Below are 25,209 nucleotides of genomic sequence, written 5' to 3' on the forward strand. Positions count from 1 at the left end.
CTTCCATATGTGACTTCTATGTCGTACGTTAAACATGTCCGGTCAAACTGGTTTTGATTTTCCTTGTTCTCAGGTCTTATGGTTTTCTTTCTGGATGTTGGAAATAGATTAATACAGCTGGGTCCCATTTTGTGTACTTGCATATTTATTGCCATAATGATGGCCTTGGAACCTCTGCATCCTTGCCTCAGCCCTTTTGGAAGGTAGCCCTGAGAGACCAAGTTTTGTGTTGTTACCACTGGGCCACTTCTGTGGTCTTTTAGGAGCCATGGCTAAGCTTTATACTCTTGATTCCTGGAGGGCAGCTGGCTTCTTTCTCCCAGGCAGCAATGAAAAAGATTAAATTTAATCTTATGCTTTTGAGCAATATTATTTATGGTCTATAATATCTTTGGTTTAAAAATATCTATTTTATGATATTCCCTAATCTTATAATTGGTATAGCCCTTTGGTTCTGAAGTCCAGAGTAGAAACAAAGCAAGTGTTTTATGTTTAAAAATAATAAAGAAGTTTTAGAAAGACTTAGCTTCTTATTTAATTTTTTTTAATGTTTATTTATTTTTGAGAGAGAGAGACCAAGTGCGAGCAGGGGAGGGGCAGAGAGAGACACATAATCCGAAGCAGGCTCCAGGCTCTGAGCTGTCAGCACAGAGACTGATGCAGGGCTCGAAGCCACGAACCACGAGATCATGACCTGAGCCGAAGTTGGATGCTTAACTGACTGAGCCACCCAGGCAACCCGACTTAGTTTCTTATTTAAAAGAGAAATATGCCAGATATGAATTACACTCAGAAAATGTTCTCTTTAGGGGACCATCCTGGGTCCTCTTTATCCTCTTAAGATAATGCTGTGTTTGCCCCTGCCTTCAACTACCATTCATACATGCCCATTTCTGCCCAGTTAATACACCTCTAGTTGGAACCTCTTTTGTGAGTCTAGAGTTGTTAGCTTCCAATTGGACATTTTCATTTGGATGTTTGCTGTATTCTTGCAACTGAGTGAATCAAAAAAAAATGAAAGAAGCTTTTACCAGTTGCTTCTTCATGGAGTTTTGGCTCAAAGCATATGACAGTCTGTGAATCCCATGTTTGAATCCTGGCTAGGTTAGTTAACTGATTTTTCCTGCCTTATTGCATTGGCTAGTACCTCCAGACAATGTTCGTTTGCTCCTGGTCTTAGGTAGGAAATATTCGGTCTTCACCATTTTAAATATAATGTTAGTTGTAAATGTTTTTATAGATACTCTTTTATATGAAGATTTTAAGTTTAGAACAAAGTTTAGAACATTTTTACTGGCTAATTGTAAATGTTTTTATTTATTTTATTTTTAGTAATTTTTAATGTTTATTTTTGAGAGAGAGAGAGAGAGAGAGACAGAGAGAGGGCATGAACAGGGGAGGAGCATAGAGAGATGGAGACAGAGGATCCGAGGAGGCTCCTCACTGTTAGGGCAGAACCTGATGTAGGGCTCAAACTCACGAAGCCTGAGATCTTGAACTGAGCTGAAGTTGGGTGCTTAACTGACTGAGCCACCCAGGTGCCCCTAATTATAAATATTTTTAATGTTTAGAGGATCCTTACTGAAAATAAGCAAAATAAAAGTCCATCTTAAATATTTTTTAAAAATTGTGTCTTATTTGGGGCGCCTGGGTGGCGCAGTCGGTTAAGCGTCCAACTTCAGCCAGGTCACGATCTCGCGGTCCGTGAGTTCGAGCCCCGCGTCAGGCTCTGGGCTGATGGCTCGGAGCCTGGAGCCTGTTTCCGATTCTGTGTCTCCCTCTCTCTCTGCCCCTCCCCCGTTCATGCTCTGTCTCTCTCTGTCCCAAAAATAAATAAAAAACGTTGAAAAAAAAAATTTAAAAATTGTGTCTTATTTATTTATTTATTTATTTATTTATTAAAAATGTTATTTTGAGAGAAAGAGAGAGAATGCACATGATGAGACTAGCAGAGAGAGAGAGGGAGAGAGAGAGAGAATCTCAAGCAGGTTCTGTGCTCAGCATGGAGCCGGACATAGGGCTTGATTTCACAACTGTGAGATCATGATGTGGGCCAAAATCAAGAATTGGGCACTTAACTGACTGAGCCACCCAGGTGCCCCTATTTACTTATTTTTTAAAGTAATCTGTACACCCAACATGGGCCTCAAACTCATGACCCTGAGATCAAGAGTTAGATGTTCTATCAGCTAAGCCAGCAGGGTGCCTCTATGTTAAGTAAATTTAGGGAAATATAAAATTTTAATTCAGTGAAACTTGAAGGGGTCAAAGAAACTTTCATAGCTGAAGAGAAAAAGGTAGAGGTCTGGTTTGGAGGAAATGAGCCTATTATTTTGTTTAATCATGGTAGGTACTAATTTCTCATTTGCTGGATGGGTATGTAAATGGTAATTTAATTTTCTAACTTTTTATTTTTGGCATTAAACCTTATTTTCCTGTGTTTAAATCAGACTCAGAATAATTTTGGAGTTTTGCAGATACCCTGTTATATATATGTGTGTGTGTGTGTGTGTGTGTGTGTGTGTGTGTGTGTGTGTAGGAGAGAGAGAGAGGGAGAGAAAGAGACATAGAGAAAGAGATGACCATCTTCACTGGAACTGTAAGGTCTAAGCGATTTGGAATTGTATTTAGCCTCTTTTTTCCACCATTAAGAAAACTAAACCTGGTTTAGTCCCAAAGGAGGCCTCTAGAAAAGTCTGGAATTTCTTATTCTTATCAGAATTATATGTTAAAACACTATGAATCTTTTGAATACAAATGACCATCAGTGGACCGTGATTATGGGACAGAGTCATACACACAGTCCTTGCTTAACTGAAGTAAAAGCCTCCTGGAAGGTTATGATGGTATACGTATATATATATACACACACACATATATACATATATATACATATGTATATACATATATATACACACACACACATATCTATAAGATATATATAATGTATAATACTAATATATAATATTAATTTTATATTAATATTATATTAATATTAATTAATATTAATATAAAATTAATATTAATAAACACAATAAACATAATAAAATTAATAATATTAACATATATATAATATATATGTTAATATAACATATTTATATATATAATATATATTTTTTTCCTTCTTAGGCAAGACTATTATATATATTATATATAATATATAGTTAGTATATAATATATATATTATAGTACACCCAATGTGGGGCTCCAACTCCTGACCCTGAGATTAAGAATTGCATGCTGTAGCCAGTCAGGCATCCCAGTATGAAAAATTCTAGAATTTTTAGAATTAAACATCTTTAAATTTAGCAATTTTACTTTTCCTAGGATTTGGAACTTCCATTCGATGCTTCACTAACAATAGTTGACCCATCTTTTGGTAAATCTGGGCAGGTTGAAGAAAGAGTAACTGTGTATACAATGTGTATCATTTAGGTCTTTTTGGTGGAAAGTTCAAGGAGACGATTGATTAGAATTTTAAAGATGCCCTAGCACATAGTAGGCACTCAGCAAATATTTGTTGGCCAATGTTGAATGAAAAAGAGAGGTGGGGGAGGGGGAGATATGTTGAAATATGTTATTTACTCTTCTTTTTTTCCATGAGAAGTGAGTTGATCTCAATGTCCCTATTAGCTCTAAAATTCTTAGAGGTCAGAAATCTAAAATTAGTAGTTGTTAAGTTCAGGGCTTTATTCTGAGAGATTTGCCTTCTTCCTTAGGCAAGCCTGTCTCTCTAGAACTCTCTCAGTTCCTCTTCACCTAATTGTTACTTCACAGTTTTTCTGTTGTTTGGAACTTTCTTCCAAGCTTCATGATAATCCAGGGTAGCATACTGGAAGGAGTTAGACCCGACTCAAATCTTTTCTCCATGAATTATTTATGCATCTATGCCCTTTAATAAATTTAATGAGCCTCCACTTTCTCTTCTGTAAAATAGGGGCAGTAAAATACTCCCCTCAAATTTAGTTGTGTGCCTTAAATGAATGAATTGCTTGTCACCATACCTGGCATATGTTAGGTCTGAAGTAAACTAGAAATTACCATTTTTTCCCCCTTAGTCTGATAGTTCTGCAGTTATCTCTCCAATGATTAAGACTTTAAAATCTCTATTGTCCTGAAAAAAAAAAAAAAAATCACAGCTCACTCCTATTACCCACAGGCTACATGATTTTTCCCCTGATACTTTTGGTCAGCGTGAATAATTTTCACTGTGTTCCTCAGAGTTTCTGGCTGAGTCCTTACTGTTTTCTGTATCCATTGCTGTTCTGAATCCTTATCTGAAGCTATGGCTGGCTGGATCTTTGTTCTCTATCCTGTTTTTGTACTATCTAGCCGACCATATGGAATTCTTTGTGTCTCCATTTGCACCGTTAAGAAGTAAAGAGGCTGTCTTTTTCTACTGTCATAGGAGAAAGTAGAGCTTGATTTGAAGAATTTTCTCCTTTGAGATTTGCTAAGTATTAAAAAAAAAATCTTTTTACAGAAGTATAAAGAGCACAAGTCATGCTGGGAGCTTGGTGAATTTTCCCAACGGAAACATACCCGTGTAGTAAGAATCATCGTAAATTTAAGGGAAGTCTCTAACTGCTCCAAGGTTGATTAAGCCTTCTTGCCCTCGTCATCCTGCAGATTACCCACCTGTTGTGAGAGGCATTTCAGCTCCCTCGTGCCCTCTGACCCACCATCTGCCAGCTGGTTTTGTGTGGACTGGGTTTTGCCGGCCCTGCCCTCCCTCTCTTTTCCCTGCGATGGGAAGTGGGGGGTTAAAGAGACTGACACTTTGTTCTTGGTGCCACATGCATTCGAGGAGACGGCTTAGAGAGAAGGTCGTGTTTCCACTTCCCCTTAACTGGTCTTCCTTTGTGGCCAGCAGAGGTGGGATGCAAAATGCAGAGAAATTGCTGAGCGAACACTACGCGTTTCCTTTGCTTTTTTCTGTCTGTTCAACAAAGCATTGAAGATGTTGAGTAAGACGATGCTGACTTAAGAAGCGAGTGTGAAAAAACCACTATGTTTATGATTAAAAAACTAAACGTGGGAGATGCCTGGATGGCTTAGTCGGTTAAGTGTCCGGCTCTTGGTTTGGGCTCAGGTCATGATCTCACAGTTCGTGAGATCAAGCCCGTGTTAGTCTCTGTGCTGTGTGGAGCCTGCTTGGGATTCTCTCTCCCTCTCGCTCTGCCCTGCCTTGCCTCCGTTCATGCTGTCTCTCTCTCTGTCTCTCTCTCAAAATATATAAACATGGAAAAAAAAAAAAGCTAAAACTTTTTTTTTTTTTTTGAGAGAGAGAGCTCGAGCAGGGAGGGGCAGAGAGAGAGGAAGAGAGAGAATCTCGAGCAGGCTCCATGCTGAGTGCAGAGCCCGATGAGGGGCTTGATCCCACGACCCTGTGATCATGACCTGAGCTGAAATCACGAGTCAGATGCTCAACTGGCTGAGCCACCCAGGTACCCCGAAAAAAATTAAAGTTAGACTTTAAAAAAAATTTTTTTTAAATGTTTATTTATTTTTGAGAGAGACAGAGACAGAATGCGAGTAGGTTGGGACAGAGAGAGAGGGAGACACAGAATCTGAAACAAGCTCCAGGCTCTGAGCTGTCAGCACAGAGCCTGACGCGGGGCTCAAACTCACGAGCTGCGAGATCATGACCTGAGCTGAAGTCGGACGCTCAACCGACTGAGCCACCCAGGCGCCCCTAAGTTAGACTTTTTAAAATGAGGAGCAAGTGAGGGTGTTATGAATAGTGGGTGAAAAGTTACATGGCCTATAGAGCAGAGGTTAGAAGGAGATGGACTTAAGTTGAGGCAGAGGGATTTAGGCTACATCGTGACTTCCTGTTGGAGAGGGCTCCGGAATACTGCAGGGTATGGTTTGCTGAGATTTTTTTATCCATCTCCTGGACAGATGGGGTAGTGCTTACGGTAGCTGTAGTCAGAGTTTGGAGTTGACCTTCCTTCAATTATAATTCTTTTGCTACTAAGTAGGTTCCTGAATATGATGAAAGATACCAGGACTTTCCACTGCCATTCATTCATTGGGAAGACATGGGTTATATAGACATTCTGGTATAAATTAGAGATCTTTCAGAAGTGCTCTGCTAAATTTTTTCAGACCAAAGGCATGAGTTGACATCCCAGCTCTACTACTTAGTGGTTGTGGGACCACAAATTGAGGATTGTTGCGAAGATGCGGGAGGTCATGTGTCTGAAGGGCTTTGTAAATTGGGTGTGATGTCCTGTACCAGAGTGAGCGGTCACACTTCCGGTGGAATTTCTACCTGTGTATCAAGCTCACATCTGCTCTGCCTTCTCCTGCTTCCAGACCTCCTCGTCTCTCTGTGACTTTGGGCAGTTGGGCAGAATTCCCTTGTCTGTGTTTTGCTTGTTCTGGTTTTCAGTGCTGTCTCTCTCGGTGAGTGCTGCTGGTTGAGACGTTGGGGGAACTCTGGGAGTGGGGAGGTTTTGCATTATTTGAGAGTTAGGAAGCTTTCTGAGAAACTAGATTTAGAGAGGGATGGTAGAGGTAAAAGACGAAAGTGGGGAAACAGAGTCAGGCCAGGTGTGGCGGGGTGCGGGGCAGGGCAGGGGTTTGGGCTGACCGCCATGGTGCTCCTGCACCAAACAGCACCCTGACCCCCGTGGGAAGGGGGAGAAAGGCCACCAGCCTCTCGCCGTCTGCATGGCCAGAGCCCTGCCTCAGGACAGGACATCAGCACGCTCCTCTCTGCCATGAGGGTACTGGCTCCGGGAGTGGATGGCCAGTTCCAACTCCAACTCCCATGACCTCCATTCCTCTTCCCCCTGTGAACTGGGTGTGGGTGGGGCCGTGGGCCTGAGATCCTACCTTGGTTGCCATTTTCAGGAGATCTGGGCGGGATCTGTTGTGGGGATCTTTGCTGGGATGCCTGAACACATTGCTTCCATCTTGGTAGATTATCAGATATTTTTTCAATAATATCATCTCTTTGATAATTATCTCATTGATATTATCTCCTTTTGTGTCTTAAAATTTGCCCTTTAATAGAATCCTGTTTTGTTGTTGTTGCTGGCTTTAACAACATAAGTTTACTTGCTCTCAGTTCTGGAGGCTGGAAATCCAAGATCAAGATGCCAGAAGGTTTGGTTTCACGTGAGGCCTCTCTGCTTGACTTGAGGACGGTCACCTCCTTGCTGCCTCTTCCCACAGTCCTCTTCCATACAGGCACAGCCCTGGTGTCTCTGTGTGTATCCCAATCTCTTCTTTCTTCCTCTTGTTTTTTTAAAATTTGAATCCAATTTTATTACGTTCAGTTCAGTTTTTTACAACATTCATAACAACATAAATTCAGTTCCACGTATTAAAGAATATTTTAGTCTAAAATGGAAACTTAGAAACTGGAAGAAGTGTAAGCATTGTATCTTCATCAGTGTTAAGATAATTTTTAAAAGGGTAACTATATTAGTTACATGTTGTTGGGTAACAAATTACCCCAGCACTTGGAGGCTTAAAGCTTTAACAGTTACTCTCCCACACCTTCTGTAGGTCGGGAATCTGGGCCCAGCATAGACTGTGGCCCAGTGCCACAGGCTGCTGTCACTCTTGGAGTTCCCTAGGGGAGGATCTGCCTGGAAGCCCTGATAATTTCTGAATTGTTAGAGTTTCTGATAATTTCAGAATTGTCTGTGAAGTCCTCTCTCTCTCTTGAAGAAATTGAAATGGTCTATTCTATTGAAATGGTCTATCCTGTTAATCTCCTTAATGTGGGTCACTTGGCCACCCTCTCAGTGTTCTCATTGTTTGCAATATGGATAGGCTGAGAATTTTCCAATTCTTCAAGCTCTGGTTCTTTTTTTGCTCAAAATTCCACATTTAAGTCCTTTTTTTCCCCCTCCTCAAATTTTACTAGAAGCAATCAGGATGATCCAACCTGTATCTTCAACATTTTGTTAGAAGTTATTCAGCATATTCCAATTTCATCACTTCCAAGAAAACCTTCCAGAAAACATGCGAACACCAATGCAAGGCACCCAAATGGTTTGACTCTCCATAGCAAGGGTTGCCTTTCCCCTGGTTTTCAATAACCTTGTTTCCATCTGAGACCTCATCGGAATGACTCTGACCATCCATATCTCTACACTCTGTTCACGGTTACTGAAGTATTCTCTAAGAAAACGGAAGCTTTCTGTCGTGTTCCTTTCAGATTGGTTGTAACAAAATGCCATAGACTAAGTAGCTGATAAACCACAGAAATGTATTTCTCATAGTTCTGGAGGCTGGACATCCAAGATTAGGATGCCAGCAGTAGTTGGGGGAGGGCCCTTTTCCATGTGGCTAAGTTCTTGTATCTTCGCTTGGTAGGAGGGCTTAGCAAGCTCTCTGTGCTGTCTTCTATAAGGGCCCTAATCTAATGCATATGGGCTCCATTCTTGTGACCTAATCACCTTGCAAAAATCCCACTTACTACTACCATCACTTGGCAGACTAGGGCTTCATGGTATGAATTTCTGGGGAGACACAAACATTTGGACCACACCACTTTCTATATAGTTCTTTTCTGAGTCCTCACCAGAATCATCCTTAATGGTCATGTGAGATCTTTCTTGCATGCACCTTTAAACTCTTGCAGCCTCTACCTGTTACCCACTTCCAAAACCACTTCCATATGGTTAGGTGTTTGTGACAGCAGCCTCCCCGCTTCTCAGTCCCAATTTGTGGCTTAGTCTGTTCAGGCTGTTATAACAAAAGTACTGTACATTTTTTTGTTACAGTTGTTAAACTGTATAATTTATAATTTTGTTAAACTCTTTGTTTAAGCATGGCACAAACATTTCTCATAGTTCTGAAGGCTGAGAATTCCAAGATCAAAGCACCAGCAGGTTCCGGGAGAGCCTGTCCTGGATTATAGCAGTCTTCTCGCTGTGCTCTCCCCTGGCAGGAGGGAAAGGGGGCTCTGTGGGGCCTCTTTTATAAGAGTGCCAATCCCATCCACGAGGGTTCCACCTTTATAAACTCTTCACCTGCCCAAACATCAACTCCTAGCATCATCACATTAGGGGTTAAGATCGCACCATACGAAGAGGGTGGGGCACTAACATTCAGTCCATAACAGATGGTCCTAAAAGGCCTTTGGGTTCTACTTTTTACCCTAAAGTGTTGCTGTTTGCTTAGCAGTCCTGTTCCTGGGCTTTGTGTTCATGTATTGGATGCACTAGGATAGCAGCATGTAGTGGCCGGGAACTGTCGCTCCCTAAATTCTACAGGGCTGGTTTGAATTCCATTTCCTCAGCTCCCACTCTCTGTGATTTGCAGCAGAGTATTTTAGCTATATAAAACCCCAGGTTTTCTCATCCTTAAGCAGTGTACTGGTTTGTGTCCTTAGTCTTATGGTGAGACTTAAATGGGACCATGTATGTAAAAAACATGGAGTACCACGCATGGAACCCAATGAAATCCCAGTGCGCGTTAGCTCTTGTTGCAATTAGAGAAACAAAGGCCTCTTCTTGAAGAATAAAATCAAACCCAGTTACTGTTTATAAGCAAGGTCAGTTCCTGCTTGCCCACTCCTGGATGTTTGCCCCTAACTTGCAGTATATCTACCGTAAGTGGATTCAGCAAGCTGGAACGGACTGGCAGTCACGGGGCATCCGTGACACTGAGCAAGAAATGATGTGCCCCTCGGCAAAAAACTAGAAAATGTAGAAATGGCCAATAAGCATGTAAGAAAATGCTCAGTATCACTAATCACATCAAACCACAGTGATGTACCGCTTCACCCTTATCCGGATGGCTGGTCACCCCAAAACAAAAACCCATAAATTGTTGGCAAAGATGTGGAGAAATTGGAACCCTTCTGCACTGTTGGTTGGAATGTAAAATGAAGCAGTCGCTATGGAAAACGATATGGCGGTTTCTCAAAAAAATTAAGAATAGAATAACCATCTAATCCAATAATTCCACTTCTGGGTATTTACCCCAAAGAATTGAAAGCAGAGATTCAGACAAGTGTTTGTAGCATATTCAAAACAGCGTTAATCACAGCAGCCAAAATGTGGAAGCCACCCAACTGTCCACAGACAGATGAGTGGACATTTGTATACCAAATGTGGTATATACAGACAGTGGAATATTACTCAGCCTTAAAAAGGAAATTCCGACACTCGCTGCAACGTGGAGGAAACTTGAAGACCCTACGCTAAGTGAAATAACCCATCACAGAACAGTGTATGATCTCTCTTACACCGCTTACATGAGGTGCTTACAGTAGTCAAATTCATAGAGACAGAAAGTAGAATGGTAATTGCTAGGATCTGGGAGGAGGAGGAATGGAGAGTTAGTGTTTAGCAGGCATGGAGTTTCAGTTTTGTGAGATGAAATTGTTCTGGGGACGGAAGGTGTTGATGGCTGCACAGTGGTGTGGACGTTCTTAATGTCACTGGACTGGGCACTTAATAATGGCTAAAATGGCAATGTATTTACATATATTTTACCGTAATTAAAAATATATACCGTTTTTTAAGAGAGCTGTTTCCCCCTGTACACGGTTTTTACCTTGGGGAATTAAATTAACATACACTGAGTTTTCAACTTAAGAGTCCTGTTTTGGTCAGTCCTTCAAAAAAGTTTTGATGGCCAGAATTGTTTCTATCCTCTTCAGCAATAATCAGGTGCCTCCCTCACCCCCCTTTTTTTCTGCTCTCCCCCCATCCTGAGTAGTAAGAAATTATTCGAAGTCTTGCCTGGGCCGTGTCTTGAAGACAAAATCCTGACGGCCGTGGTGGCATCTTGAGAATTCTGTTGCTTTCTTGGCCTCCCCTGACATTTTCAGAAGCTGTTGGATAATGAGGTAAAGGATATGAGAAGTGGAGTGTAGGGCCCGGGGAATCCAGATTTTATTGGACCTCAAGCGCATTGAATTTGGGGTTCTCTTAAAAAGAAAACCAAAACTTCTATAACTTCTAATAGAGTGCATGTTGTGGACACATTTTGGGGGCCCTTCCCAGGGCCCTGAAGGATCCCTGAAGCTTAAGGTTTGTTAGTTTAATGTATCTTGTCTCTATTCCAAAAGGTGAGGTAGAATAAAGCAGGAACTGTGTATAGCAAACTACTTACTTCCTCTGAGTTTTATTCTCAGAAGCAAAAATATCTGGAAAAATGTGTTCCATTCAGAAGACTAACAAACAGCCGGGAAGCCCCTGAGGATAGAAGATGGTTTATGCAGTTTAAATTCACTCTAGTCCACGTTTAATTTAACCATTTTTCCAAACTGCAATTTGGCAATAATCCATACTGTAATTTAGTATTACTAAGTGACTTACGACCAAGACCAATTAATTTTGAATTTCTCGCCCAGAGTGTCGCCGTATAAAATTTTAGAGGCATTTTCTGAGAAATTGTATGAAATTTCCATGATAATTATGACCTTGAGGTATTCCTGTGTCAAAGATGATGCGGAATCTTCTCTTCTTTGTCTGGTAATTACTTTCTCATCCCCTCCCCCACCATTAGTCTTCATATCTGTTTCCTTACTTAGAAAAATACTTCATCAATCAGAGATTAGAATAATCTCATTACCTTTGAGAATTCCTCAGTGTCACTCAGGCCTTTGATGGAGCTGTTAGGGAGCCTTTGTCACTGATTGCATCGCTTAGTGACCAGATGGACTCATTGGGAGCAACTTGCAGAATGTCAGACAGGAAGACATTTAATGAGGCGTGACACATGTAAAGTAAGCAATGGCGGGTTTCTGGTTTTCTTGTTGCTTTGTTTTGCCTCCAGTAATCACATAAATTCTTTTTCTTTTTTTTTTGTGCATGAAAAATGCAGCTTTCAGAAATAAAAATATCTGTTTATTCCATATCATGAAAATGGAGCAAAAAGCAAAGAATTAGACCACATGCTTTTTTGTAGCAGAATTCATTATGAGGACAGAGCACGGTACTTGCAATGCCCCAATAGGGTCCGGGCAGCTGCTGTTCAGACTTTTCAACTCGGCCAAATCCTCTACTTTTAAGATGTAGATTTCAGGGTCCAGATTGTCTATTGTTCAGATGCCAACTGGGCACTGGGCTGTATCTGCCAAACTCATTTTCACTTCGTCGTGGGCAAAACTAGAATTTGGATCCTAAATTAAAGGTGAAAGACAAGGTCTCTAAACCAATTAAATGCTATTATCACTCAAGTAGGGATTTTGTATGGTTTTGGGCCACTTGAATAACAGAAAATGATTGACAAAAATTCAGTTTCTTTCTTTTTTTTCCCCAGAGGTTTTTGGGGAATCTTTCTAAAACTTGTTTATGTTTATGGTGAATTGAGGCCACCTCTGCTTATTTTAGACTCTGGAAAGATGAGATCAAAAGGAGTTCAAAATCTGTTCTTTTAAGTGTCGAAGCTATTTCCATCGGATGGGATTTAGCCAAATTATTTTTGGCTTGATCCGTGCTCCAAAGAAAAGAGGGTGTGGTGGAAAAAAATGATACTGAACATGAGTAAAACAGGGAGGAATTTTGTATTGTTCTGAGTTTCTGATCAGTGGAGGAAGAAGGACTTTTTGAAAAAAGAATAGGGGCGCCTGGGCGGCTCAGTCGGTTGAGCCTCTGACTCTTGATTTCGGCTCAGGTCATGATCCCAGGGTCGTGGCATCCAGCCCTGTGTCAGGCTCCACACTGAGCATAGAGCCTGCTTAGGATTCTCTCTCCCTCCGCCATTCTTCGCTGCTCACGTGCTCTCTTTCTAAAAAAAAAATTAAAAAAAATGAAGTCTTCCATACGTTCCTTCTTCATCTGAGGTATTCATATTGCTGGGGTCACGATAATTCTAATTAGGTCAGTTTGGACATTATTTGTGGCAGGAGAGGAAAACAAATGGTGTGCTGTCACCAACTTGCTTTCGAATAAATTAACAAATAGTCTCAGTTGAAACAGTTTTGTATTGGAATCTGTTGGCAGATTGGCTAGAAGCCAGCGTTACAGCTTTATTCTACTCCCCCCACCCCCTATTTTTTATCGACAGGGTTTGTTCATCTGGGGGAGGACAGCTTTTCCTGTGGGCTCCTGCTCCATCCTGTTTTGGGGCCCATCCCTCCACGGCCCACTTGGCACTTGGGACGCCCCAACTCATCCCTTCCCTGCTGCCTCCTTAGCTGCTGCCTTCTGAGCAGGTTTACACCTGCAGGCAGGATCCAATTGGTTAACCTGTTTCACAGCAGGGAACTTAAGGATGTCACTGACCTTTGTAGCTCACTTGTCCCTTAGTTACCTGAATTACAGAGTTGTTATAACTCCATTTTGTGATCACCTGCTAGGTGTCACGTGTTGTTTCCACGTTCTTTTCCTTGCATGACTTTTTTAAAGTAGGCTCCACGCCCAACATGGGGCTTGAACTCACGACCCTGAGATCGAGAGTTACGTGCTGTAGCATCTGAGCCAGCTAGGTGCCCCTCCTTGCACAATTTTGTTTCCACCTTATCACATTATGGGGGAGGGCGTTATGCTCTCCATCATACACGTGAGCAAGGCCGGATTCCAGCAAGATGAGAGACTTATTCAGAATCACGTGGATGGGAAGAGGCCACGAGTGGATTTACACCCGGGTTCTGCTGACCACTCTTCCCCATGCCCTCTGCTGCCTTCCACAGAGCCAGAGGGCTTTTAGAGTCCATCTTGTCCAGTGGTTTTCAGCACTGGATACACAAGTCATCTGGGGGAATTTAAGATGACTCTCCGGGGAGAGTCTGCCGTGCAGGGGGCAGGAACGACGAGGGGGGTAGAGGAAGGAGGTGCGTAGCACCCCCTCCGTGTTCAGGGAGTCTGAAGGCCAGCGACCTCTTCCCGGTCAGTCAGCTAGTTAGTTACAAGCTGGGACTTGACCCACGATCTTCTGACAGCCCCTTGGTCTCTTCCTCTTGCTCTCATTCCAAATCCTGCCAGTGGAGTCTGGGGACAGGCTCACCTCATCTTTGGTTTCTGAGGGGCATGTCGCAGAGCCCTCTCTGGTGTGATGTTCACGTAACTGGGTGTCCCTCATTCACCTCCTGCAGGCTGGTTGGCCCTTTCAGCTTGCTGCTCGTGTGTTTGGTCAGCTGGGGGAGACTCCCTTCCTCCCTTCATGCTCTTACTTACTTACTTATTTATTTACTCCCTCCTTCCCATTATAGCTGCTTCTGAGACTCCTGTTGGATGGACGTTGGACCTCTGGATATATTACCCCTCTGAACTTTCGGTTCGGTGATGTTTCTCAGTATTTTCTTCCAGTTCACAGCCTTGGTGCTTAGTGTGGTTCATATTATTTCTCAGGTCCATTGAGGTTTCTTTTAAGCGATCATTTAAAATTTGTTTCTTTGTCTCCTGTTGAGAGCTCTCTCTTTCTGATTGCTTCTTTTTCACAGCAGCCTGGACTTGCTTTATGGACACACTACTATTTCAGATCTGTCTTAAGATACTAGAATTATTAACACGTTTTCTCCTGTCCTGTGAGTTATGCTTCTTCTGGGGCCAGTTCTGTTTGTTCATTATAGCCCTTTCTTTCATGTTCTGTGTTTTCCTCAGATAACTTGTGATCCTCCCTTGCTGCTGGGTTTCCATGAATGAACTCCATTGATAAGCCCAGAAGGTTGGCTTTGATCTTCTCTGCAGGTGTAGAGAGCGGCCTCTCTAAGTCGCAGGCAGACCCTGCTTCCCTCCATAATTGTCAAAGAGAGGAGGGTGGTGCCCCTAAGTGCATCTTTCCCCTGGGTGGAGGGGGGCTGCCTTTTCCTATGCGGAGGTTCCAAGGTGCCTTTGATTCCTCTCCCACACGCACGCTGGGATTTCCTCCAGACGTAGTGCCCCTTTTCTTGGTTTTAATCAGTGGGTTCAACTCTCCGCTGTGGCTCCCAGCCCTCACGCCCTATTTTCTTGTGGGAAGGAAAAGGGGAGGGGGATGGTTGGGGAGGAGCATGTTGGGTTCAGCCCCTCTGTATTGGGTTCTCTGTTCCCTCCGTCCCAGGCGGTGCCCACTGCTGCCTCTCATCTTTGCCTCCTCCCCAGGACTCCCCGGAGGGTAGTGCTCCCCTCTGGAGGAAGCGGGCTGGCTGCTTTCCCTGTTTCCAGCACTGCTGTGTGTTTGGCTGGCTGGCTTGCTGTAAGAGAATTGTTGTTCTTGTCCTGCCAGCGCCGGCCTGGACAGAGGTGGCCTTGGCTCTGCCCGCCGCGTGGAGCTGGAAGGCTGTCAGAGGATCTGAGTGCAGGGCGTCTGCTCCCTGTTGTTCCCTGAGTGGCCCGTCGATGCCCCTGCAGGCTGGGCTCCCTTCTGCTGGCAGCCACTGCCCCAGAGGCCTGCCTCTGCCACTTCGATGGTGATGGTCACATGGCCCGTTCTCGTAGGAGATGCAGGGCGAGGGGGGCGGTGGCCGGGGGAAGGGCAGGCGGCTGCGGGTGCGTCTGTGGAGGTGTTTACCAGGCAGCCTGGTGAAGCTGTGCCTGTGTGGGCAGGGAAGGGGGAGAGGGAGCAGAGGCAGGCTCCAAGTTTCAGACCCGGCCTGGGCCTGGTGCCGGCGTCTTCACCTCTGCCCCTTTGTCCCGGCCACCTTCCCCAGGTGATGCTTGTCCCCGTCAGCTCCTTGTCCCAGGTTCATCCAGGAGCAGCAGCCAGGCTGTCCAGCACCCACGGGCCTTCACACCCCGCACCTGAGTCCGGGGAGGAGGAGAAGTCCCCGGGTCCCACTGTCTGGCCCTTGTTGTCCCCTTCTTCCGTCTGTCTGTCCACAGACCTCCTGAGATCAGAAGCAGAGTTTGGAGAGCATGAGAGAAGGCACCGTCCCCACTCAGGCGGAGTAGAGACGCGTGTGGGCCGTCTTCCGGCAGCGTCTTCCCGCTGCTGTTCCGGCAAGGCCCAGGGTGACGGACCGGTGCCTGGTGCCAGGACGTGCCCGCTTGGTCAGTGCTCCGGTCGTGCAGGTGACTGGCTCGCCCCGCAGTGGGTGACTGAGCCAAGGTAATTACAGATTTCCGACTCGTGACTTAACTGCTGTGCTTTGCAGTGAGAGATTTGGAGCAGACCATGCACGGAGAAGGAAGGGGCAGAGGAGACACACGAGGCTGCCTGGAATAGTGTGGCCGTGTCTGTGAAGGGCGAGGAGGGAGTAAAGGGGCGAGGTGAGAGCAGGCCATCCGGGGTGAAGGAGTCAGCAGCCGGCCTCTGGCGTGGGGGGCACGAGGGCGAGGGAGCTGGCACTGGCAGGGGCGACTCCGTAGGCCCTGGTGTCTTAGGGAAGGTGCACAGACCGTGGGAGAGTTTGGCCGAAACGCCGCAGGATGTTTTTCTAGCACCGTCAATGGCGCAACAGACGCATCAACCTGGCACGCTTGAACAGAAACACCTCAAAATCCTCAGCTTGCTTATGGAGAGGGATCTCGGCTCCCTGTTTGAACGCAAAGCTAGGGGATGCGTCGCCATCCTGACCTGGCTGCCAGACACACCTGCGAGCTCAGGTCAAGGCCCTGTGCCGCCCTTGACCGCCAGAGCTTCTCGGCCCGGGTTGCGGCCAGGACAGGGCTGCTGTCTTCTGGCCCGGAGGACCCAGCGGTGGGTGGGAGGGGGCCCGGCATGGGGCGGTCTTCACACAGCGCTGCTGCTGTAGCTGGTTCGTCTCACACCTGGACTCGGTCGGCGTCTTTAAAAAAATCGGGTAATGGAATGGTACGGTTCTGCGTAGTTTCTGTGTCTTCCGAAGCCTTGCCTCCCCGCTTGCCGAGCTTGCTCATTAGCGATGGGCCATTGGTGCCGTGACGGTTGTTGGATTTGGCTGTGGCTGGAAGCTTTGCCCCACTCCACTTGCTGTGGAGTCTTGCAACGTCTGTTGCATTAGCAGCAGCTAATCTTGTTCTGAGTGTACGTTTTAGCAGCTGTTCTAACCTCCGGTTTTATAATTGGTTCACTTATCAGAACAGTTCTAATTTGAAATAATAGCAGTCTGTAAAAAGCATTAATTAAAAAAAATTGGTATAAATGGTTGGTTGGAAAGGAAATTGGGATAGTTGACTTCAGGGCAAGCAAGAGACTTTCATTAAAATGTTTCTTTTTAAGTGAACAAAAAATCTGGTTGGGTAGAGAAGGAATGTCATAGCTATAGGGGAAAATGTTTTAAAAATATGTCATGATAAGAGAAGTAACACTGTTGAGAGTGTTTTATTTGGGTAAAAATGGAGTAGTTCTAGCCATAACACGTTCTCAACCCACCACTCAAGCTTTCTCCGAAGCACGTGGTCTCTCCGGTCGAGAATAAGAAGACTGGAGATTCTGGATGCCAAAGGCAAAGTCTGGACGGATGAGCACACTACCCTCCCCCCCCCCCCCCCCAAAGCTGCAGGTACGTGGTGGAAAGAGAGAGCTTCGTAGAGAGGCTGCATCCCCAGAAGTAGTTCCCACGTAGACTCTCCATCGGTGGCCAGTGACGGGGCACACGCTATGTGCTCGTTCGTCATTTCGAATCCGTTTTCCAGTTCAAGTTAGGTTTTCTCCTCCACATTTGTTTTCCTTACAGAAGGAAAGAATCTCGCCCAAGGGCAAAAATGCACTATTAATAATGAGTAAGCCAAAATTGAGACCCAGGTCCGCCTGGTCCGAGAACATGCATTCTTTCTACTAAAACCATTGTGTTTCCTGTAAGTCTACTGGCAAGATATTTTTGGCCTGAAATGCCCTCTTTTCAGCTATGAGTCTTTCCTGTCAAATGATTTCTGAAGTCTTACCTCTTTAGACCTTAACAGATTTAAAATGAGCTGCCAATTTCCTCCATGCTATTCTATTTAAAGAGGTCACTCTCCCAGCTCATTTAGCATTAGCCACCATGGAATGTAGATTTACTTTTTAACTTGTTACCTGTGGTTTGTGTGGGGGGGGGGGGGGGAGGAGAGGGGGGGAATAGGGGAGAAGGGGCAAGGGAGGACAATGTGTAATTATTTAGTGCTCCTATACAGACTAAATTAAGATGCCCCCCAAAAATGAGGTATATGATTTAAATCTCTCTGTTGTGATTTGCTTCTATTATTTTACTTGTACCATGAAAATAATACCAGTGATTGATTGATGTTTCAGCTGGCAAGATAGTATTTTACATTAATATGCCATTTGAAATGATGTATGTTACTTATCTATTGATTGGTCATAGGCAGAACTTGTAAATATTAAAAATTTTTTTTTAATGTTTATTTACTTTTGAAAGAGAGAAAGAGAGAGAGGCTGAGTGGGAGCAGGGGAGGGTAGAGAGAGAGAGAGAGAGACACACACACACGGAATCCGAAGCAGGCTCCAGGCTCTGAGCTGTCAGCACAGAGCCCGAAGCGAGGCTTGATCCCATGAACCACGAGACCATGACCTAAGCTGAAGTTGGATGCTTAAACAACTGAGTCACCCAGGTGCCCCAGAACTTTTAAATATTTAACAAAATTAATGTTTATTTTTGAGAGAGAGAGAGAGTGCAAGCAGAGGGAGGGGCAGAGAGAGAGGAAGACACAGAATCTGAAGCGGGCTCCAGGGTCTGAGCTGTCAGCACAGAGTCCGACATGGGGCTTGAACCCACGAGCTGCGAGATCATGACCTGAGCCGAAGGCGGACTCTTAGCTGACTGAGCCACCCAGCTGCCCTGGAACTTTTAAATATTTTAATGATCTCCTGATTACACTTAATAAACACTGAAGTTTTTAAGGATGACGAATTTGACAGTGTGAAAAGCAGCAGAGGAAAATCGCTCCTCTCCATGATCTGATTAGCCATGAATTCGATGATAGAAGTAAATCTTAGGAAATACTGTGTAAGTTCCCTAAGTGCTGGGATCATTTTTGTTTTGACTGCTATAAATTTCTATCTAGCAGAACGGTGTTATTAATATTTGTTGAATCATTAATGTATGTTGAGTGTGTACATAAGCGAGTTATAGACATGTATTTCTAAATGCAAATGCCCTAATATATCCCCCGATTGCAGATCCGTCTCGACCTTCTATACCTTTAACGGTATAATAGAAAAAAAATGGTTGTTATCATGACGTCGGGCATCCGAAGTACTGAAACATTAAGGAAATAATATTTACACTTAGGAAGTTCAGATGACAAGAATATCATAGAGTCATCAAGATATTACTCTAAAGCCTGTATATAATGAGAGAGCAAAAAGTGGGGGAAGGGAGGGAGAGAAGGAGAGAGCGAGAAAGACGCAAATATCGTAAATGGGTGATAATTGGAGAATCTGGTATCTGGATGAGAGGCATGAGAGAGTTCTTGACATTATAAGAACTTGTATGTAGACTTGAAACTATTTCAAAATAGTTACTACAAAAACACTACATATTTTATCATTAGTGGAATGCTAACAAGGTTGGCAATATTTACGCAAAAAATTGATGATCATCTTTCTCAGTGACTTAGAAACAAGGAGAATTCATTTCTCTTTGACGGTTAAACTGTAGGGGCGCCTGGGTGGCTCAGTCGGTTGAGCGTCCAACTTCGACTCAGGTCATGATCTCACAGTTTGTGGGTTCGAGCCCCACATCAAGCTCTGTGCTGACATTAAATAAATGTTTTTTTTTTTTTTTTTTAAAGTTACACTGTAAAACAGCTTATGGTGGATCCGAGCAGAGACGTGCAAAATCACTTGGTAGAGACAGAAAGGTCCGTAAGATCTGAGTATGTAACCTAGCACTAGTAATCCATGCAGTGAACTTTAAACATTTATGTTTCATTGGCCAGGAAGGGTTGGGGAGGTTGGATATATCAGGTCTTTAGCCTGATAGCATTAAAATTTCTTTTTATCCAGCTAACCCCCCTTCTTTTGTGTCCAAGTTTGGCAAATACCCTCCTGATGGTGATTTATCACCCCGTGTTTATCTGCTGTGCCAGTCCCGCTGCTGCAGATACCTTGGTGGGCTGGAAAGGCACATTTTTCATCATTTGTTAAAAGCCTGTGGTCTCTGAGCTCGATTGTGTGCTTCTTTCAGTGGGAGGCAGTTCCACTTTCTGTATACTGGTGACATTTGATGTTCTCACCTTCTAAGCTACAGTCATACTCTGGTGTGTGGGGAATTCACTAAGATGATGGGGCCCAAGGAGGCCTCGTGGGTGAATTACAGTTGGCCTTTCCCAACGATATTCTGATTTTTTTTTTTTTTTTTTTTTTGCTTATTCCTTTTGACTTACTCAACCAAGACTTAACATTCAAGGGACAAAAAAGAATTAGAAGCTGAGTAATGAATGTAGACAGTATTCACATCCACCAGTTTCTCTCTTTTCATCAGCTGTGGATAGTAGGAAGGTAATAAATTAAAGGCTGGCCTTAGGTGAAATCTCGGGTACAAACAGCAGAAATAACATGAGATGCAGAGAAAAGTATTCTGAAGATGAGTTCATGGTCATAAATTGCAAACATGAAGAAAGAACCCACTCTGAAGAGACAGAAAACACAATAATGAGGAATGTCTGTACTCTAAGAATTGAAGATACTAAAATGCTAGGAATTAGAAAATAATATGTTAGAACTAATCGTTAAGAATAAAAATAATAGTACACTATGAAGCGAGAACAGAAATATTTGAAAAGGAACCAAATAGAACTTGTAGAAATACAATGCACTTACCCCCATTACAAACTCGGTAGACCATTAATAGACTAGTCAAAGCTGAAGAGACATCTAGTGAGTGTGAAGAGAGGTCTAAAATAATTCCTCAAAATGTAGCATAGAGCGACAAAGAGATTGGAAACCTTCCAGCGATTGAAAGACTTTCAGCTAGAATGAGATGGTCCAAAATGTCTAATAAGAGTCTAGAAGACGAGGATAAAACGGGAAAGAGTGGATACTCAAAAAGATAATAGCAAATAATGTTTTCAGAACGGATGAAGGGCACATTCTAATTTTGGGAGAATCACATTGCAACATGGGCAGGAAATACACGAGCAAATCTACATAAAGTTCTGTGAAACTGTAGAACTCCAGAATTGAAAAGAAATCTCCTAAGAGAATCCGGTAGAAAAACCAGATTTAACTACAAAGACTGGACAGTTCTGGACAGTAGGCTTCTCCTTAGCAGTAAGTGAGGACAGAAGTTAGTGGAATAATACTTTCAAGTTCCACATAGATATCTATACTCAGTTAAAATTGTCACTTGAGAGTGAGTGCCAGACATCTTCGATTCACAGAGAAAGAGTAGGCTTACCACACACAAACCTAAATTGGATTAAATTTAATTGGGATTCAAAAGAAGAAATGGAACGTAAGATGCCCTGGTGAGCAAAGACTGGGGAACAAGTACTCATTTTTACAAGCATTAGTTTGAAAAAAATTGCTTTTTGGGATGATTAAAGCAAGGTATGTCTATAATAATAGAGGAACATTAAAGGTTGGAATAAAGGTACTAGAGTGAAAGTGTTTTCAGTCTGTGTATTGTTTGCAGGAGGATAAGGGTACTGATCACTTTCTGACTTTAAATCAAATAAATGTGTCACAATATTTTGAAAATCCTGTCTCCCTAAATCCTTTTTCCTTTTTTTTTTTAAAGTTTATTTATTTTGAGAGAGAGAGAGAGAGAGAGAGACAGAGCGAGTGAGCAAGTGAGCAAGCACATGAGCAGGGGAGACGCAGAGAGAAGGGAGAGAGGGAGAGCGAGAGAATCCCAAGCAGGCTCTGCACTGTCAGCGTGGAACCCGACATGGGTCTCGATCGCACGAACTGTGAGATCATGACCTGAGCCGACATCGAGAGTCAGACTCTTCACTGACTGAGTCACCCAGGCACCCCATGTTTTGCCCTATTAGGAGGCTCCTGGGTGATTCAGTTGGTTAAGCATCCAACTCTTGATTTCGGCTCAGGTCGTGATCCCATGGTTCATGGGGTTGAGCCTCGCTTGGGATTCTCTCCCTCTGTCTCTGCCGCTCCCCTGCTCTCGCTCTAAATAAATAAATTTAGGGAGTGCCTGGGTGGCTTATTAGGTTAAGCGTCCAGCTTCAGCTTGGGTCATGATCTCTCTCTCAAAAATATTTAATAAACTTAAAAAAAAATCTATTACTGTCAGCTCATGCTAAATAATGCTTAGAGACAGGCTCAGAAATAGAAATTTGGAGAGGGTGGAAAAAGGAATTGGGAAATTATTTGGTACTGGCATACCATAAGTATTCCTAGATATAAAAGGGGTGTCTAAGAACAAAGTTTTTAAAGTGTGGTTGGAATCGCGATAAAAAGGATCTGCTGAGGTATTAGTCGGCGAGGTGCTTAGGATTGTGTATGTTACCAAGTGCCATTTCAGAAAGCTTCAGAAGACCACAGAGCATTTGTGTCAGGGAAGGCAGGAGTGTACCTCTCAAGGTCTATAATGAAAAGCGTTGCTTTAATTGCTGTGGTCTGTGGGTATATTGAGGAGATAATTTTGAGTGTCATTTTTTTTGTAGTTTTCTGTGTGATGTGGATGAGAACATCTTGTGGCGGGCAGCCGTAGAACAGGATTATTGGCTGTGGGATTACCATGATGGGGCTATTTCCTTCACCTGGGGAGTCATTTTTGGGGTGTGTCTTGTGTTAAAAGAGGTTCGTCTCCATCACTGACTGTTCCAGAACACATTTCATTAGAGTAAGAAATGTGCCTTTTTGGGCTGTGGATATTTTGTAAGCATTGGCTTATTCTTTGGTGACACATGCTGAAATTGAAGTATCCTACTTTGACAGCAGCTTAGAGATCCCAAGACCCTCTCCTGTGTTAGAAATATTACTGATTTCTGGGCCAGAGTTTTCCAAAGAAGACTAACAAGGACGTAATGATTACCCGTAATGTTTCTGAACGATCAGTTTTAGGAAGCAAGGTGTACTGTAAGATTGAATTTAGGTATTTTAGCATTATGTTATGTCTTCAGAGATGAAAACAAAGTAAGATATTGACTTAACTTTGGGCTCTATTTGATGAAATCTGAAACGGCTTTTGATTTCATACATGAGATTTTTTTTTTTTTTTTTTTTTTTTTGCCCATTCTCCTTTAATACACATGCAGAATTTGAAAAGATGTTTAGGGAAAGAGAAAATTTGGGGGTGTTAATGAACACGTTAGAGAAGTGTTTGGTGAAGAAATGAGCACCCGTGGACTGAAAAATCAGTCAAAATGAACCTTTTTCTTCCAGTGTTTTTTATTCCACAAATTGTGCAAACTACGTTTTTATTTTTTATTCCCCTGCATGTTCTGTGCTCTTGTCTTGTTGGTTCTAATGGGTCTCCTTGTTCCTTTCTTGGGTCCTGGAGATTCTGATTTTTTGCCCACACTTGCCACTTCCTATATCTGAGTCCTGTTCCTTACTGAAATTTTCCGTGACTCTTGAGCAATTTCTTTGTCCTCTGACCAATGACAGTATAATGATGCCGCCCATTTATCTCTTGGCCAGCTTTCTTTTCCTTTCAGTAAACTTTTTATCGGAACAGTTTTAGATTGACGGAATTATTACAAAGAGTAGAGAGCTCTTGTATAACCCGCACCCAGTTTCCCTGTTGTTAACATCTTACATTATGACTGTACATCTGTTACAATGAACCAATATTGCACATTATTATTAACTAAAGCCCTCACTCTATTCAGGTTTTCTTTGTTTTTCCCTTAATGTTCCTTTTCTGTCCCAGGACTCCATATTACTTTAAGTCATTACATCAGTCTCCCCTTCGCTGTGACAGTTTTCCACGCTTTCTTGTTTGTGATGACCTTGACCATTTGAGGAGTACCAGTCAGATATCTTGCAGAATGTCCCTCAATTTTCTGATTAGATTGGGCTACTGTGTCTTTAGGAGGAAGATCACAGACGTGAAGGGCTGTTATCACAGGACATCAAGGCTACGTACTATCAAGACCTATCACTGTTGATATTAACCTTGATTACCTGGCTTGGGGTAGTGTTTTCCAGATTGTTTTACTGGAGAGCTACTCTTTTTCTCTCTCTTTTCATACCGTACTCTTTGGAAGAAAGTCCTGTGTGCAGCCCTCACTTGAAGGATGGAAAATAGGCTCTCCCTCCTTGAGGTCAGAGGATCTACATAAAGTTCTGTGTGGGAGGTTTATCTGTTCTGTCAACACTTACCGATTCAGTCATTTATTGATATCAGTATGGATTTGTGGGTATTTATTTTATACTTCAGTTTATAATCCAATACGGTGTGAGTCACTGGGTGCTCTTAGTTTTTAAAGTTGATTTTGAGAGACCATAAGAGACTCTTAAATACAGAGAACAGACCGAGGGTTGATGGGGGTGGAAAGGCGGGGTGGCGGGGAAAATGGGTGATGGGCATTGAGGAGGGCGCTTGTTGGGATGAGCACTGGGTGTTGTACATGAGTGATGAATCATGGGATTCTACTCCCGAAGCCAGGAGCTTGTTGACATTCTTGCATATTAGCTGACCATATGCAAGTCAGCATATAAGCTGACTTGACCATAAACTATGTAATAAAGTCACTGTAAAATATCAAATACTTACAATAAATGCTATGTATTGGGATATAGAAAAAAGTTTATTTTGAGAGAGGGAGAGAGTGTGTGTGTACACAGGCATGCACGAGCAGGGGAGGGCAGAGCAAGAGAATCCCGCTAACAGAGCAGAGCCTGATGCGGAGCCTGAACCCACGAACATGTGAGCTCATGACCTGAGCCGAACAATCAAGAGTCAGATGGTTAACTGACTGAGCCACCCAGGTGCCCCCGGGAGCTCTTTCATTTGGCCCTTACATCCCTTGATCTACCCCATCATGGTGGTTTTTCCTGCCCCAGCCCTAGAATCAGCTATGTCTTCAAGGAGCCTTTCTTTGTCTTAGAAACCAAGAACTGGGTGCTCCGGGGGCTTGTTGTTACTGGGAGGTTGTTACATGTGTATTTCCTTTTCTTCCAAGTAGATTAGTGGCTCAACCTGCTGTACCTCAGACCAATTAGAATTTCTGAGGGTGGCACTTGGGCATTAGGATAGTGTTAAAATTCCCCAGGTGATTGTAATGTGCGGCCAGAGAAGCAATTCCAGCCCTAAAACCCTTGAGGGTAAAGGCTGCTAATAATGTGAAGTAGGTACTGGATAAATGTTTGTCAGTGTTCATGTTAGTCATTCATTCGTTCAGCAAACATTGGCTGAGCCCTTATCACCTGTCAGGCACTACACCAATCATTAGAAACTCAGCCCTTGGGGCGCCTGGGTGGCTCAGTCGGTTGAGCGTCTGACTTCGGCTCAGGTCATGATCTCGCGGTCCGTGAGTT

General features: G+C 43.4%; 1 protein-coding gene across 12 annotated transcripts in view; it reads left to right on the plus strand.

Moving 5' to 3' along the window:
• TIAM2 (TIAM Rac1 associated GEF 2) overlaps positions 1-25,209 on the plus strand; it is a 323,817-nt gene that overhangs the window by 138,829 nt on the left and 159,779 nt on the right. The gene's annotated exons all lie outside the window — the stretch shown is intronic.

The sequence above is a fragment of the Panthera onca genome, chromosome B2, assembly GCF_046562875.1.
Source record: "Panthera onca isolate mPanOnc1 chromosome B2, mPanOnc1 haplotype 2, whole genome shotgun sequence".
Lineage (NCBI taxonomy): Eukaryota > Metazoa > Chordata > Mammalia > Carnivora > Felidae > Panthera > Panthera onca.